Source organism: Coregonus clupeaformis, chromosome 33 (assembly GCF_020615455.1).
Source record: "Coregonus clupeaformis isolate EN_2021a chromosome 33, ASM2061545v1, whole genome shotgun sequence".
NCBI lineage: Eukaryota > Metazoa > Chordata > Actinopteri > Salmoniformes > Salmonidae > Coregonus > Coregonus clupeaformis.
The window spans coordinates 76116-78679 of NC_059224.1; positions in this window are offsets into that span (position 1 = coordinate 76116).

Sequence of the window (2564 nt, forward strand, 5' to 3'; positions counted from 1 at the left end):
CAATAAGTTGGGTGAATTTTGGCCCATTCCTCCTGACAGAGCTGGTGTAACTGAATAAGGTTTGTAGGCCTCCTTGCTCGCGCACGCTTTTTCAGTTCTGCCCACAAATGTTCTATAGGATTGAGGTCAGGGCTTTGTGATAGCCACTTAAAAATCCTTGACTTTGTTGTCCTTAAGCCATTTTTCCACAACTTTGGAAGTATGTTTGGGGTCATTGTCCATTTGGAAGACCCATTTGCGACCAAGTTTTAACTTCCTGACTCATGTCTTGAGATGTTGCTTCAATATATCCACATACATTTCCTTCCTCATGATGCCATCTATTTTGTGAAGTGCACCAGTCCCTCCTGCAGCAAAAGCACCCCCACAGCATGATGCTGCCACCCCGTGCTTCACGGTTGGGATGGTGTTCTTTGGCTTGCAAGTACCCCCTTTTTCCTCCAAACATAACGATGGTCATTATGGCCAAACAGTTCTATTTTTGTTTCATCAGACCAGAGGACATTTATCCAAAAAGTAAGATCTTTGTCCCCATGTGCAGTTGCAAACTGTAGTCTGTATTTTTATGGCGGTTTTGGAGCAGTGGCTTCTTCCTTGCTGAGTGGTCTTTCAGGTTATGTCGATATAGGACTCGTTTTACTGTGGATATAGATACTTTTGTACCTGTTTCCTCCAGCATCTTTACAAGGTCCTTTGCTGTTGTTCTGGGATTGATTTGCACTTTTCGCACCAAAGTACGTTCATCTCTAGGAGACAAAATGCGTCTCCTTCCTGAGCGGTTTGACGGCTGCGTGGTCCCATGGTGTTTATACTTGCGTACTATTGTTTGTACAGATGAACGTGGTACCTTCAGGCGTTTGGAAAATGCTCCCAAGGATGAATCAGACTTGTGGAGGTCTACAATTTATCTTCTGAGGTCTTGGCTGATTTCTTTAGATTTTCCCATGATGTCAAGCAAAGAGGCACTGAGTTTGAAGGTAGGCCTTGAAATACATCCACAGGTACACCTCCAATTGACTCAAATGATGTCAATTAGCCCATCAGAAGCTTCTAAAGCCATGACATCATTTTCTGGAATTTTCCAAGCTGTTTTAAAAGGCACAGTCAACTTAGTGTATGTAAACTTCTGACCCACTGGAATTATGATACAGTGAATTATAAGTGAATTAATCTGTCTGTAATCAATTGTTGGAAAAATTACTTGTGTCATGCACAAAGTAGATGTCCTAACCGACTTGCCAAAACTATAGTTTGTTAACAAGAAACTTGTGTAGTGGTTGAAAAACAAGTTTTAATGACTCCAACATAAGTGTATGTAAACTTCCGACTTCAACTGTAATACCCCATAATGACAAAGCAAATACAGGTTTTTAGTAATTTTTGCAAATGTATTAAAAATAAAAACAGAAATAATATATTGACATAAGTATTCAGACCCTTTACTCAGTACTTTGTTGAAGCACCTTTGTCAGCAATGACAGCCTCAAGTCTTCTTGGGTATGACGCTACAGGCTTGGCACACCTGTATTTGGGGAGTTTCTCCCATTCTTCTCTGCAGATCCTCTCAAGCTCTGTCAGGTTGAATGGGGAGCGTCGCTGCACAGCTATTTTCAGGTCTCTCCAGAGATGTTCGATCGGGTTCAAGTCCGGGCTCTGGCTGGGCTACTCAAGGACATGCACTGTCAACTGTGGGACCTTATATAGACAGGTGTGTGCCTTTCCAAATCATGTCCAAGCAATTGAATTTACCACAGGTGGAATCCAATCAAGTTGTAGAAACATCATGGGTAATCACTGGAAACAAGATGCACCTGAGCTCAATTTCGACTCTCATAGTAAAGGGTCTAAATACTTATGTAAATAAGTTATTTATGTTGTTGTTTTTTTCAAAAAATTTGCAGAAATGTAAAAAAAACTGTTTTCTCTTTGTCATTATGGGTTATTGGGTGTAGATTGATGAGAAAAAATTCTAATTTAATACATTTTAGAATAAGGCTGTAACATAACAAAATGTGGAAAAAGTCTGAATACTTTCCGAATGCACTGTAAAGGTTGACTGCACAATCTGCTTCCTGCTGACTAGAAAGAGACAAGGTCTGTTTCTGTAAAAAACTATACATCTTTGACGTATGCACTTCATATGAGTATGCATCCTGCAGACTTTAACCCTTGACTTTGGGGGTGACATTACTCTTTTTATCACCCCGCTCAGCAGATAGCAAATGGTGACCTTGTCCCGTCACATGCTGTCAACTTCAAGCACAGGGTCCGTGACAGTGCAATGACTAGCATCGACTTCATGGCATCCTTGGAGCTCTCCTGTCCCTGCAGTCATAATGCTTAGTTGCAGACCAGCAATATTGTCTAGAATGTTGAATATATTCCAACTATGGTGTGTTGTGATTATGCTCCGTATGATATGTTATAATACTGATATTTTTTAATATCTGATCATTGTCATCTGTCTCTCTCTCTCTCTCTCTCTCTCTCTCTCTCTCTCTCTCTCTCTCTCTCTCTCTCTCTCTCTCTCTCTCTCTCTCTCTCTCTCTCTCTCTCTCTCAGAG